The sequence below is a fragment of the Gossypium arboreum genome, chromosome 5, assembly GCF_025698485.1.
Source record: "Gossypium arboreum isolate Shixiya-1 chromosome 5, ASM2569848v2, whole genome shotgun sequence".
Taxonomy (NCBI): Eukaryota; Viridiplantae; Streptophyta; class Magnoliopsida; order Malvales; family Malvaceae; genus Gossypium; species Gossypium arboreum.
In genome coordinates, this window is record NC_069074.1 from 88,668,489 (window position 1) to 88,684,338 (window position 15,850).

Here is a 15,850-nt window from a genome sequence, read left to right on the forward strand (position 1 = left end):
TATTTAAACAATGATTTTGGTCCGCGAAATTTAGAAAAACAATGGGTTCGGGAGTCGGTTACGTACGAGGAAGGATTAGCACCGTTGTAACGCCCAAAATTGGTACCTAGTTGATTAATTAGTGTCTTAGTGTCGAAATATTTGAAAACTTGAAAGACTTTTAAAATACAATCCTTCTTTTTATAAAAACACTCGAATGTTAAAGACCTTCGCATCTCGAAGTAGTGAAATGTCACGTCCAGTGAGTTAGGACACGACATTTCTAACTCTAGGGAGGAGTTTGCCTTTGTTTAAAATTCATGTATTTTAAATTTTTTAAAAGGATGTTCTGTTATTTAGGGTAAATGAGAAAAGTCGAAACCCAGTAAGTTAGGGCACGTTTTCTCGAATTTCCAAATACCGGATATTGCCTTTACTTGCAAAAATTCTTATCTCGAGGTAACAAGATGTCATATCCAACAAGTTAGGGCAAAACACCTCATATCTCTGAGAGTAAGCATTTTATTCAAAACTCGTATTACAATTCAAAAGAATATTCCGTTATTTAAGTTAAACGAGAAAAATCGAAACCCAGTAAGTTAAGGCACGATTTTCTCGAATTTCCAAATACGGAACATTGCCTTTATAAAAGAATTAATCTTGGGTTGGGTAAAAGTTAGTATAACATAAGTTCGTAATAAAATGAGATAATAAAGAATGCATAAACGAATACAAAATTCGGTATTAACAGGCATAGCAGAATGAACATAGATGCGAATGTGAATGATAATGATGGTAAGAGCGAAATAAAATAAATGATTAAAATGAATAAGCTAAAATAAAAACGAGATGATAAATAAGCTAAGAAATATTTGAAATTAAAAAGAACTAGTAGTAAATAAATAAACTTTATGTGAAACTATTTTAAAAATGATAGTAATTGTAATGATAATAATAATATTAATGGTAATAATACAAGTAATAAATATTTTAAAGTTTGGAATGATATAATATATATATAATATATATAATGTGAGTGAGAAATAAAAATAAATGAGTGTATATAAAGAGTAATAGGTAAAAATAGTATAATAATGATAATATGATAGTAATAATAACTATATAGTGATAGTAGTAGTAATAATAATAAAAATAATAGTAATAATAATAATAATAATAATAATAATAATAATAATAATAATAATAATGACACAACAAGTCAAAGTAGAAAAAATAATATATTAACAAGGTTAATAATCATATATATTAATAATAAAATGACGACATGTTAATAAGGATAATAATAATAGATAATAATTAATAATATTAAATTAATTAATAATAAAGTAATAAGTAAATAAACACAAAAGAAAATATATAATATAATAGTAACAATATGAAATTAATTAATTTAATACTAAGATAATAATAATAGTAATAATACAATAATAATGGTATTCAAAAATAAAATGAATACAAATACAAATATAACAACAACGATAATAATTTATTAAATTAACTAATTTAAAAATAAAATAGAATAGCAAAAGTAGCAAAAAAGACTAAATTGTGCTTTAAAACAGAAGTTTCGGGGCAAATTTGAAATAAAATGAAAAGGGAAGGTCCATATTGCAATGCGCGAAAGAAGTGGGGGACCAAAAGTACAATATTCCCTCCCTTCTAAAACACGCAGCATAAGGGAGGACCAAAATGAAAACCAAAATAAGTTACAGAGCACATTTAAAAAAAACCAAAAGAACTTGATTTTAAAACAATAAAAAGGCGGAAGGGCTAAAAGTGAAATTAGCCCTTCCGTTGAAAACACGCAGATCCTAGGCCTGGAGCGGGTCGGGTTGCGGGTTAAGGCTCAAAACGACGTCGTTTTGGGGTTTAAAGACACAGGCCAAAACGACGTCGTTTTGGCCCTCTATTTAAGCAAATTTTCCCAAAAAAACATCATTTCAACACCCCTTTTTAAAAAAAAAAAACTTCTCCCTCTCCCTTTTCTCTGAAGCCCCTCTCTCTTGGTCCAAACTTGGCGAAGATCTGCTGTGGCTCATGCCACGCAGAATCACAGTACACGGCAATCGGAGCCCAAAAAAATGCGGGCCTATTTCTTAGGCGATCCAAAATAGGTACGGTCTCCCTCCCTTTTTTATGTATTTTTTGATATATATATATATATATGTAACCGAAAAAATGAAATCTTTGTATGTATGTATAGTTTCGAAAAATGAAAATAAAAGGAAAAAAAGAAATGGAACCTTGGCACATTTGAGTCTGTTTTTTTCTTCAATGCTTCTTGTTTTTTTTTTTTAAATGTCTACTGCTTGTATTTATAAAAATTGTCGAATGTTACAAATGTTCTTGGCTTGGCTTTTTTTAAAGCCATTTTACATGCTTTTTGTTTAATATTTACTGTCTCTTCTTCATTGAAATTGCAGGTGCAAGTGGCGACAGTGACTATGGCGGTGGAGCAAGTGGCGGTGCAAAGGTATCAGAAGGTAGGGGCCGCACACCTAGGGGCTAAGGTTTCTTGGAGGAGTTTAGGATAGTGGGCTAAGGTTTTAATTTGGGTTTGGTCTGTATTGGACATTAGGTTAAAATTGGGTTGTTTTAATTTTTTATTTTTGGGGTGGGTTGATTTGGTTTAATTGGGGTTGGAGCTTGGTTTGTACTCGGGCCAAAATTGGGCCTCAACACGTGTGTTTAAGTATGTTCCACATCATATCCTAATTGACATTTAACACTTAGATTAAATACTATGCTAATGGAAAACCTATTTGATACCATGCTAATATTTTAAAGACTCAAATTAACTTATTTTGAAGCTTAAAAACTAATTAGAATAGGCATAACACCAAATTTAGTAATCAACGCTTACATTTTTTTTTGGTCAATTTGGCCCCTTTTTTGAAGTTAACTTTAGTCCTCAGCCTTTTTCTAAAAAAAGTCATATTTGACCATAAATATTTAAAAAAGAGTTGAATTGTTATTTTTAATGGAAATAAACCATTAAATTTTAAACATAGTAGCTCGCATATTCTACATATACTTTATACTATTTTTCAGAAAAAAAATTATGAAACTTTTATTTTATTTTTTTGAATATTTTTATAATTTTTAAATTATTTGTTGGTGTGACATGTAATAAATAGTGTTATGTCAGCATGAAGTACGCATGGACTGCCACATGGGTTGTAATGCCAACATCGTTGGAAAATTAATGTTTTAGTCAAGATTTTCGTTAAAAAAGCAATTTGAATCTCTTTTTAAAAGACTAAAAGCCAAGTTTAGCTTTAAAAAAGAAAAAAAAAAATTAACAAAATATATAAACGTTAAGGCTAAATTTGACATTATACTTTAAGACTATTGACAACAGTTTAGAGAAGATTGATAAAATTAATTCAAAATAATATATGCTTATTAATCCTTCCAATTTTTTTAAAAAAAATTATATTTTTATTTTTTAAAATTATATCCTACTTCTAGATTGTTTGTTGTTTACTTAGCAAGGATTGCAGCTTCAAAACAAAAATTGTTTGAATTCATATCATACACAATTTAATTCAAATTGATCCCTAATTGCAAGGATGTTTGTCAAAACCCTTTTTTTTTATATTTGGAAAAAAGACGGGGATTGACTTTAAAACGAGGTGTGGAGTTGCCACCAATCCTTTTTTGCTTAGGTGTAATTGGACCTAATAAAACATTTTATTCTAATTAAATCAATTTTGGCCTAAGAAATTTGAGAAAACAAGTTTGGGAGCCGGTTACGTACGAGGAAGGATTAGCACCCTCGTTACGCCCAAAATTGGTACCTGTCGAAACCATTTTTAAATCGAGTTTTGGAAAATGTGAATCGACTTTAAGAAAAACGAAAACGGGAGTCGCCACCAATCTTTTTAGGTGTGATTGGATCACCTTATAAAATGTTTTGTTTTAAAACATTAATTTTGGTCTACGAAAGTCGAGAAAATGGATTCGGGAGTCGGTTACATACGAGGAAGGGTTAGCACCCTCGTAACGCCCAAAAATTGGTACGTAATTGATTATCAAGTGTCTTTAATGTCGGAAATTTGAAAGTTTTAAGATGCAAACCTCTTTTAATTAGAATGTTTCAATTTTGAAAATTAAGGCTCACTTATTTCAAACGAGTCAAAACATCACATCCAGTAAGTTAGGACGCAACATTTTAAAACCTTCGAAACTAAGATCGTCTTTCGAAAATTTCTATCTTGAAACAACAAAACGCCATATCCAGTAAGTTAGGACACTATGTTTTGAAATCTCGAAATAATTGTTTAAGTTTTGAAAACTCAAAATCACTTAGAAGGGTGCTTAACTATTTGAATTCAACGAGAAAAGTTGCAACCCAGTAAGTTAGGGCACTACCTTTCTCGAAGTTTCCAAACATCAAGCATTGCCTTTTTTTAAAAAAAAAAAAACCTTGGAATATTATTTTAAATGACGTTTTAGGATGACATATTAATGCATCATGAAGCATAGATGTACAAAATATTCTAACATTTCCATACTAACATAAATAATATCATTAAGACAAAACTAAATAACATGAACATACGCCTAATAAAAAAATCATACAATGGTAAATATAAGATAATAAACAAATAAAAACATGAGTAAACTAAAAGAAAAACATAATACATGCAAAAATTATACAACAATATATATCATAAAATAGCACATAAAAGAAATAATTAAACATAGCATATAAAAAAATGAAACTATGCACAAATAAGATAAATGACATACACTAAAAAATGAATAAATAGAATATTTACAAATTATAAAAATATAATGCAATAGTTTAAAATACATGAAATGATAATATAATATATATACATGCATAGAAAATATATATTTGAAAATAAACTATATAAAAAGTTAAATATTAGAATATATAAAATACATAATCAAATGTATAAAAGATAGGAATAAATATACATATTTGAAAAATGAAGAAATTAAAATAAAAAAAGGTTGAAAAACTAAGATAGACGAAGAATAAAATAAGAACAAACCACAGAGAGTAAGAACGCAAGAGGGAGAGAAATTTGAGTGGATGCTCTCAAGAATTCTTATTTCTTCCCAAAACTCAAGTGTGTTACAATGAAGGGAGAGGCCTCTATTTATAGTTGAGCCTCCCCAAATCCAACGGTACAGATCAATTACATCAACGGTTAAGATTAAAGGATATCTACAAATTAAATCTCCAAGATTACAAGATCATATCTTCAAGATTGCATATCATATCTAAGATTGCATATCATATCTAAGATTGCATATCCTTAAAAATTATATTTCCATATGAGTCAAGCTTATAGATGGACCTTAAATCTTTTCAAGTAATGGGCCATTTTGATTGGGCCAAATTATATGTTTGTAATTTTGTACTGGACTTGGACTTCTTTTTTTTTTTTAATTTTAACTTATTTCTGGGCCCGGGCAAAATTGAGTGTCTACAGTACTAAATTGATTAAATAATGTCCTTATGTCTAAAAAATGTTTTGAAATACGATTTCTTTTAAAACATTTGAATGACTCAAATCAGACGTCAAAATTCTCTTGTTTCGAAGGAATATAGTATCACATCCAGCATGTTAGGACGCGATCCTTTAAACCCTCATAACCACGATCAATTCTTGACTTCCAAAAGCTTGTACATTTGAAAATTACAAAAGGATATTCGATTATTTGGTCCAACGAAAAACCGAAACCCAACACGTTAAGGCACGATTTATCGAATTTCCAAATGTTGAGCATTGCCTTGTTGAGGTTTAGGAAATATGGACGGAATTAAAAGGGGTATTCGGTTATTTATACAAATGGAAAATTGAAACCCAGCACGTTAGGGCACAATTTCCCGAATTTCCAAACATCAAATATCGCCTTTGTTTTAAAGTTTTAGAAAATGCGGACGAAGTTTTAAAGGGACATTTAATTATTTGGATAAACAGAAAATCGAAACCCAGCACGTTAGGGCACAATTTTCTGAATTTCCAAACATCAAACATCGCCTTTGTTTTAAAGTTGGTTCAAAATTCATTAATTTGACTTGAAATAAAATGGAACAATTAATTTTGGATTAATAAATTGAAAATTACAATGAGATGATTGCAAATGAAGGATGAAATTATAAACATGAGACAATATACGTGGATAGTGAACTTTATTAATGAATGAAAATAGTATAAAAATAAAATAAAAACAAATTGGCATCTACAAAATAACACTAAGCTCACATCCAAATATTTATAATTCAAACAATGAAAACTAGTAATATAGTTAATTAAAGAAACAAACAAGCATAAAGATTATAGTAAGCTTCCAAGCATAGATAAAAGAGCAACACAAAAGACTAATGGGCAATATGAAACTATAATGTATTAACAATATGAAAACCAAAAGCCCCACATAATATACCAAACAATATAGACACTAGGAACTAATACGATGCGAAACGATGTAAAAACTATATGAAAAATTATAAATGAATAACACATGCAAAATTTGAAATAATTTATATATAAAAAACTAAGGATATACATAACGATTATTAAAATAGATATTACAAAAGGAGAAATTTGAGTCAAATAATGTACAAAATATTTTTAAAATGATATATCTATTTAAAGTTGACCACATACAATAAAAAAATAATTTAAAGAACATATAAAATATGAAAGGTTCTTAAATAACAAAAAAAATATATGATAAAATATATTTTATATACATAAGGTTTTAAAATATATATAAATAGATTTAAAAGAAATTATGTATGTAAAGTAACATAGAATTAATAATATATAAAGCAACATAGAATTAATAATATATATAGAATAAAAACTAACTTTATCATGAACTACATATGTATAATAGTATATAAGAACATTTAAATGAAATATCATACAAAATCTTTAAAACCATGCGATATAAAAAGCTTTAAAATAAAGATTTTATATAAAAAAGGATAAAATTATCATGATAACTCAAAATATATATATACATATATAAAAAATAAGTATTAAGTTAATTAAAAAAATAATGAATATATATACATATATAAAAGAAGGACTAGAGCGCAATGCACGCGAATGCACAGGGATCAAAACTGGAAATATTCCAGACCCCAGAACGCAGCGTTGAAGCGCGAACCAAATTGCATCTATGTCCAAATTATGGAAACAAATTAAAAAAATAAGAAAAAAAACAAATACGGCTCAAATGAATGATAATGCAAAAGGGAAGGATTTATCATGCAATTAACCCTCAAAGACCAAAGCGCGGATCCTATCCGGGCACGGGTCGGGTCATCGGGTTATGGCTCTTGAAACGGTGTCATTTTGTAACCATTGAGATTGGCTTAAAACGACGTCGTTTCATATGTTTCATAAAACAAAATTAAAGAAACCCTAAGTTAACTATTAGCTATTTGAAAAAGAACCCAATAAATCCTAGAGCCCTTCCCTTCCCCTCTCATTCGACTAAACTAAGAGGCACCCTTTGACTGCTATTTGGCCTCCATATTTAGCCGACAATTATCACGCGAACGCCTAATCCGGCTTCGTCCAACCGCAAATCTAAAGTTTTGCTCAAAAGCGTCAAAGTCCTCACTTAAAACTTCGATTACGACGAAGTAAGCAAGGATTCAAAGGGGCCAAAACGAAAGTAAGTCCCTTTCTTTTTATTTTTCTTTTTTATGCCGTAAATAAAAATCAAGAAGAACAAAGAAATGAAATCGGAAGAGATGCCAAATCTAAGAATCATCTTTCAAAAATTGATTTCTAAATGCCTCTTTCTTTGTATTCAGTATGCATCCAAAAAAAATACATTGATTCTCCCTTGGGCTTTGTAGTCGATGGAAAGATAAAGAAAAAAAATACAAGTTTTTCTATTCTCCTTTTCTATTTGTTGTTGTTCTCTTGTCTGTTTGCAGGTAAGTGGTGTGCGTGGCATGCGTACAGAAGCTGTGCGTTGGCATACAGAGGTGCAATGGAGGCCGTACGTGGGGGAGCGGCGCAAGGCAGATAGGGGCTAGGGTTTTGGCTGAATTTGTTTTAGTTTTTGGGCCGTTTGGGTCTTAGATTTAGTTTTGTTTCGGGCTTGTTTTATTTGGCAGATTTCGGCTGAAGTAATAAAGGGACTTGGACTATTCAAAAAAATTGGTTTCATTATTATTTGGTTTATGTTTGTACGGGCCTTGGGCAAATTTGGGCCTATACAATATTCATTCCAATTGATCCTTGCTACTAATTATTTTACTTATTTATTTCCTATTTAATTTATAAATTATTTGTGATATATCATCCAAATTTTTCAAAAATGAATTTATTTGATTAAAATAAATTTAATTTGATTATATAGTGACAATCGAAAAGGAGTTACAGAAGAAAAGCCTTTGGACATTAGTAAAGGCATGCAATAAACCTATAATCCAATGCCACATATAATTTGAATCCACGTTTTTCATATATATATATTGATTGTTTTAATTTAGTAACGTAAGAATTGAACGTCGATAATGGTAAAGAATCGTAAAAAGAAGAAAAAAGAATAGAATGCACAGATTTTACGTGGAAACCCTTTCGAGAAAAACCATGTTGAAACCTTTTCGAGAAAAACCACGGCTAGAGGAGAAGAAAATTCACTAATGTCGGATTCGAATTATAATCCAAGAGGAGTTTCAACCACATCTATTTATAGGTTGAAAAGGCCTAATTCTAATTAATGTAAAATATATTATGCTATTAAATGCTAAATATATTATACTACTAAATCTTCTAAAAGAAAATATATTTTGTTTAACTTGACTTGCAAGTGTCACGGACTTAGATTTTTCCCACGCAATCAGTGCGGCCTTAGGCAGTTTCTTCACTCCAAAAACAACTAAGTCAGCCTAACTCATAACAATTGAAGATTCAATAGAATCCCTCTAAGGCACCCACGAAGAACAGCGGAAGAACAAAAAGAGAAAGAACTCAAAAGAGGAACAAGCCATAGATAAGCAAGAACACTTAGAGAGAAAGTTTGAGTGAATGCTCTCAAATTTCTATTAATCACTGAATGAATTACAATGAGAGTGAGAGGCCTCTATTTATAGTTGAGCCTCCCAAAATCAACGGTACCGATCAAAGTACATTAATGGCTAAGATTAAAAGCTATCTACAAATCAAATCTCTAATATTACAGAATTGTATCTTCTAAAAATTACATTTAATATCTAGGATTACATATCTTTGAAGACCACATTCCATATTTTCCAAGCTTTGTAGATAGGCTTTCAATCTCTCCAAGAAACGAGCCTATCCGATTAGGCCAAATGACCTCCTTTGAACACGATGGATCACACAAGTACGTCATGGTTATGGGCTCCCATGCACAACCCATGACATTCTCCCCCACCTGTTCTAGTGACGCCCTCATCACGTCCTTCTCATGGGACTGGTGTATCTTTTCATGGAACTGCCATAATGCCTCGGCAGGTTCCCAACTTTCTTTACTGTCGGGAAGTCCCTTCCATCAAACTAAGTATTTATGCCGTGGCCAATGATACTTTCTTCTGATTACACGATTTGCCTCGATGCTTTCAAATTCACAATCGTAAGAGACCTTTACCCCCATTAGTGCTGGTTCGGACTTGCCTCGATTTAGATCATCTTGATCTCTATAGAATGGCTTAAGGATTCTTACGTGAAACACAAGGTGGACTTTGAGCTTTGCTGGCAACTCAACCTTGTAGGCCACCTTGCCTACTTTCTTCACAACTCGAAACAACCCCTCATACCTTCGCACAAGCTCCTTGTGCAAACTCATATGTCGCAAAATCAAGTATAGTTTAGCAAGGATTGAATCACCCACTTGAAATTCCATATCTCTTTGATTCTAGTTGGCCCACTTCTTGTTATGCTTACTTGCCTTGTGTAAGCAAGCTCTAGCCAAGTCATTCTTCTCTTGCCAATCCTCTGTAAATCGATAAGCTGCTGGAGTAGGTCCAATATAATGGGTCATGGTAGCGTTGGGTGTAAGTTGCTGTTGGCCCGTTACTATCTCGAATGAACTTTGATTCGTGGCCCTACTTCGCTGCAAGTTGTATAAAAATTGGGCCATATCCAAAAACTTTGGCCAATCCCTTTGTGTGGCATTCACATAGTGCCGAAGATATGTCTCCAATAATACATTCACTTATTCAGTTTTCCCATCGATTTTTGAATGCATGTTAGTGGAAAAGTTCAAGTTCGAGCCTATCGACTTGAAAAACTCTGTCCAGAACTAGCCCATGAATCACTCATCTCAATCATTGATAATAGACAGCAACAGTCCCCAATATTTCACCATATGTCTAAGGAAAAAACGGGTTGCCTCCTCAACAAGACACTCCTGGGTAGCTGGAATAAATGTCGCATACTTCGAAAACCTATCTACCATAACAAGAATACTTGTAAACCTATCAAACTTAGGAAACCAGTAATAAAATCCATGGATACACTCTCCCATGGTCTTTCTTGAATGGGAAACGGTTGTAACAAACCAGTCGGAATCTTTAACTCAACCTTGTCTTGTTGGCATACTAGACAAGTTTTCACATAGGTCTCTACATCATCACCCATGTGAGGCCAATAATAATGATCCTCCAAAAGGGCTAAGGTACTTTACACTCCTAAATGGCCCACCCATCTCGATTCATGGCATTCTTTCATGACTTCATTACATAATTTCCCATAATGAGGTACATAGAGACAATGCCCATGAGCGTATAGTAACTCCCTATCAAGCCAAAATCTCCTCATTTTCCCCTCCTTGGCAGGCTCAATCAAGTTTTGGCTGTGGGATCCCTCTCAAATATGCTCCAATAAGGAAGCATCAGTTTGGTTGATTGTCACAAACTCTATCTTTTAGCGAAGTGTATCAACCACAATGTTGGCACTTCCCGGCTTATACTCCATCGTGAAATAAAACTCAACTAGGAAAACCTACCAACGAGCCTGTTTGGGAGATAACTTTTTCTAGGTTAGAAAATAACTGTTGGCAACATTGTCAGTAAAGACCACAATCCTGGATCCCAATAAATAATGCCTCCATATGCGCAAGCAATGCACTATAGTCATCATCTCCTTTTTTTAAACCGTGTACCTTCACTTCGTCTCATTAAGTTTTTTGACTCTCAAAGCAATTGCATGCCCATCTTGCATCAGTACTCCTCCAATGGCATAATTTGATGTATCTGTGCGTACCTCATAAGGTTTCGAATAATCAGGCAAAGCAAGTACAGGTTCCCTTGTCATAAATTACTTCAACTAATTAAAAGCCCTCTCATATTGTGGATCCCAATCCCATTCCTTATTCTTTTTCAACATGTCCGTAAGGATACGGTAATTTTGGAGTAGCCTTCGATGAAGAGTTGATAGCAATTCACCAACCCAAGGAAAGATCCCAATTCTATGACCTTGGTTGGAAGCTCCCACTCAATAATTGCTCGAATATTGCTCTCATCCATCTAGATCTTACCATCTCCCACAATATGGCCTAGAAATAGCACCTCTCAATTGGGCAAATGAGCACTTATCTTCTTTGACAAACAACTCATTTTCCCTCAAAGTTTGGAACACCTCCCTTAAATGTTCCACATACTCTTTAAGCAACTTATTGTACACCATAATATCATCAAGGTAAACAACCACGAAATGATCAAGGGAAGGTTAAAGTATCTTTTCATTATGGTGCAAAATGTAACTGCGGCATTCGTGAGTCCGAAGGGCATCACAAAGAACTCATACGAACCATACCGCGTCACACAAGTTATCTTTGGCTCGTCCCCCTCAGCTATCCGAACATGATGGTACTTGAATCTCAAATCTAACTTGGTAAACCATCTCGTATTACCAAGCTGATCAAACAAATCTACCATAAGAGGCATGGGGTACATGTTCTTCATAGTGATCTTGTTTAGAGCCCGGTAATCAATGCACATCCTTAACGACCTATCATGTTTCTTTTGAAACAACACTAGCGCACCATATGGATATTTAGATGGCCTAATGAAACTCGTATCTAAAAGCTCCTTCCACTATTTTCACAGTTTTTCTAATTTCGGCAGAGACATACGATATGGGGCCCTTGCTGGTGGCACCATGTTGGTCACTAACTCGATCTTATGGTCCACCTCCCTCTTGGGTGACAAATTTTTGGGCAACTTGGCGGGCATCACATCCTAAAGACTGTAATAATTGGCCTACTTCCTTCGGGATCTCACCAACAGACTTAATAGTTTCCTCGGTCTTCAAGGTGGCTAAATAGGAGACTTCATCTCTACGTACTCCTTTAGCAAATTGAATTTCTGACAATGTTTTTCCCTCCATGCTTCCCTTCGTTCTCTGTAGCACCACAAACCCGGCCCAGAAGTTATGGCAGGATCCGGCATGCCACATCAAAAACGTAAAAAAAAATTTCCTTTCTAAGTCCAGAAAATCGTACTTGATGTTCAAAAGATTAATTCATTAAGGGTTAAAGTGAATGGAAGCTATGCACCAGGTAGGAAACCGGAAAAGAGGTGGTGAGTCCATCGGACTGCTTAAGTACCAAGCTCCCTTCGGATCCAATCCTAGACATGCATACCGCCATTGCCACACCTTAATGTCATGGATATTTCTAGGAAAACCGATTTGATTAAGTCATTTTTAGGAAAAGTGATTAATTTTGGAAAAATACTTTCATTGCGGAAGCTTTGCTTGTTGTCGTGTTATTTTGAAATCAACTGTTGTTTTTGAAAACGCGCCCTAAAGCTATCCAGTTTCAACAGTTAAATATAAGTATTACCTATCTTAGTAATACATATTAAAACCATCAAAAATAATTAAGCGGCCTTATTACATTTAAAAGCCCAAAAACTTCAAATGTAAATAAAAGGATGTCCAGTTCACCAGAAGAAAATCAAACTTTCAGAACGGGTGGCCACTCAAATTCCTCACAACTCCAAGCCCACTATGGTTGGGGATTTCCTGCGTGGATGAAAATAAAAGGGTGAGTTTGGGGAAACTCAGTGTGTAAGGAAAACCCCTTCAAAGCCCAAGTCAGCTCAAGCCCATTGGGCCTAAGCCCATTCAGGTAACAGTGGTACTGGGCCAGAGCCCTTTTCAGATTACAATAAACTGGGCCTTAGCCCCTTATTCAGATAACAGTATGGCCCATAGGCCCATTTCAAAATACATGCAACATCAGTAACATATGCAAGCCTATTTGGGGAGACTACTCAACCCACCAACCACTACACTCCACCCGTACCAGCCATACACTCCATGTGGGAATAGCTCAACCCACCCAAATTAACACTCCACAGCTCTGCACCTTCTTTGCTCGATTATCATAAATTGAGGCAAAGCCTCCAGTATGTGGACAAGCCACTTTCAGTACTTCCTCCGTCAATATCCCAATCCCATGCATCAGATAATAACAACATGACATGCAAGAAATAACAACGATCAAACATGCATTTAGGTCAATTTAATCCTAGGGGTATTTGGTAATTTATCTACTAGGGGTAAAAGCGTAAATTTTCCACTTTTAAAGGTATTTCATAATTTATCTATTTTAGGGTTTTTCATGCATATTCCTACTTTTCACGTACTAACGAATCACGTCATCGAGGGTTCTTACGAATTGGGCCTGCTTGGCCCATCATTCAATTTTGGCCCATTAAGCCCAAAAATATCGAGGGCACGTAAATCATGCACTTTGCGGTCCAAATTTTGCAGTTTACCAAAAACATTAATCGATTTACCTCACGAGCATTCGCTTTTCATAAATCTACAAAATATCGATTTTCGACATTTCGACTTTTCGACTTTTGCCGATCCAGACTAAGAAAGAGGGTGTTAGTTACACACCTGTTTGCGACGATATGCTGACGAGATCCATACACGAACCGCCTACAATTGGATTACTAACACGTTAATCTAACTATTCAAATACGAACTACGTATTAATCCCTTACAATATTCGGCCAACCACACCTACAGATCATAGTAAGCTTATAAGAAATCAATAAGCAACTCATTAACAAATTTTTGTCAATGTTTACCACATAATCATAATTTCACTGCAAGCTGTCTTCCTGAGCAACAGTCACTAAATTATTTATAGCTGGAGCTACGAAACTCCAAATCAAGTGCCGTTAATTTTCCTTGAAAATAGACTCATATATCTTCTATCCATAAAATTTTCAGAATTTTTGGTTTATCCAATCAATACCAGATTTTTCTCAAAGTTTCCCATGTTTCACTGTTTGACTAATCTGACCACCCTTCATTACGAATCAAATTTCTCATTGTACAGAATTCAAAATATGTTCTTGTTTATTTCATTAGAAACTAAACTCAATAAGCTTTAATCACATCATTTATTCAGCTTCTAATTCATCTCCCACAATTTATGGTGATTTTCCAAAGTCACGTTACTGCTGCTGTCCCAAGCAGATTTATTACCAAATCACTCTTTCATACACCTATCTTGCATGCATGTTATTTAAACATGTATATCACCAATCAATCATCACATATCTATGATTTTACTTAAGTATAATCTCCATTTCATCATTTTAAAGCACAACATGTTAGCTGATTTTTCCTTTAACATCTAAGGCACATGCATGCTCATTTGTTTGGCTCAACTTCACATATCTTCCATTTTTCATCAAAAGAACATGAAACAACAACCATTTCCTTCATTTTAATTCATGACCAAATGCTCACAACACAACTAAAAATCAAAATATACTTCAAGAGTTAAGGTAGAATCAAGAAGAACTCATGAACCTCAAAATAGAAGCAAGGTACCAAGAACTTACCTTCAATTTTCCTCCTCCTAATAACCAAATACTCAAGAGCTTTCTCCTCTCCTTTCTCTTCTCTAACTTTCAGCTATGATGAACAAAGATGGACAAAACTTTGTTCTTTTCACCCTTTTCTTTTAATAAAACTTCATATTTCATCCATTTAATTCTTTAATACAAAAGACATGAATTTCTTATCATGAAACATTTACCTAAACCATTATCATGAAACATTTACCTAACCCATTATCATGGAATATTTACCTAATCCATTATCATGGAACATTTACCTAACCCATTAGCAATTTGTATCAATTTGTACCATAAATTATGGATATCAAGTACTCATATTGTCTACAACAACATGATGGCTAGCCACTTCATGTAAAATGGAAGGTTTATCATGCAAATCCTCCTATTTTGCACTCCTATTTATTTGGCCACTTCAATTTAGCCTATAGCATTTTCAAACATTTTCACATAGGTCCTATTTCATAATTTCACTCACAAATGACAAAATCAAAGCATGAAATTTTGTCAACATTCACGAAATTCGAAAATTGGGGCGTTACAACTCTACCCTCCTTAAAGAAATTTCGTCCTCGAAATTTACCTAATCAAACAGATGAGGGTATTGCTTGTTGCATCGTCTCTTCTGGCTCCCAAACTCAGAAGTTCCCCCTTCCTTAACTTGTTGAAAACGAGCGACCAAAGACTCATCGTTCAACTGTTTTTCCTTAATCTGATCCACCCAGGTTGGCCTCACTTGCAACTCAGCCAACAGACTTCCATCATCATACGACTCAGACGAGCAAACATTACTCTCGGATCGACATCTTTCTCGACTTAGAGCATCGGCTACCACATTAGCCTTGCTTGGGTGATACTCGATTGTACAATCATAATCCTTAAGCAAGTCAATCCATCTCCTTTGCCTAAGGTTCAGCTCCTTCTGAGTCAACAAATACTTAAGGCTCTTATGGTCAGTGTATACAATACACCTTTCTCCGTACAAGTAATGTC

The 15,850-nt window shown here is 33.7% G+C and overlaps 1 long non-coding RNA gene across 1 annotated transcript in view; it reads right to left on the bottom strand.

Annotated features, from left to right (window-relative positions):
* Positions 1–14,945, bottom strand: part of LOC128292794 (uncharacterized) — a 92,615-nt gene extending 77,670 nt beyond the window's left edge. Inside the window, exons 1-2 of the long non-coding RNA XR_008282713.1 lie at positions 14,843–14,945; positions 13,884–13,925 (exon numbers count right to left, since the gene is read on the bottom strand). This is a non-coding gene — a long non-coding RNA (uncharacterized LOC128292794). The remainder of the gene's footprint in view (positions 1–13,883; positions 13,926–14,842) is intronic.
* Positions 14,946–15,850: the final 905 nt, after the last annotated feature.